This window comes from Bison bison, unplaced genomic scaffold, assembly GCF_000754665.1.
Source record: "Bison bison bison isolate TAMUID 2011002044 unplaced genomic scaffold, Bison_UMD1.0 scf7180017861405, whole genome shotgun sequence".
Classification (NCBI taxonomy): domain Eukaryota; kingdom Metazoa; phylum Chordata; class Mammalia; order Artiodactyla; family Bovidae; genus Bison; species Bison bison.
In genome coordinates this window covers 1-289 of record NW_011491977.1, presented here as the reverse complement: position 1 = coordinate 289, position 289 = coordinate 1, and positions in this window count along the sequence as shown.

The following is a 289-nucleotide window of genomic DNA, read 5'->3' as shown; positions in this document are numbered from 1 at the left end:
AAGGGGACGACAGAGGATGAGATGGTTAGATGGCATCACAGATTCAATGGACATGGGTTTGGGTACAGCTCCAGGAGTTGGTGATGGACAGGGAGGCCTGGTGTGCTGCGGTTCATGGGGTCGCAAAGAACCAGACACGACTGAGCAACTAAACTGAACATGGATGGAGAGCAATGAGAACCCACACACTGTTGATGGGAGTAAATATTATAAAATCACTTTTGAGTGTGTCTGGCAATAAAGCTGAAAATGTGTACAGTCTATGACCTAGTGATTCCAGTTCTTGCTC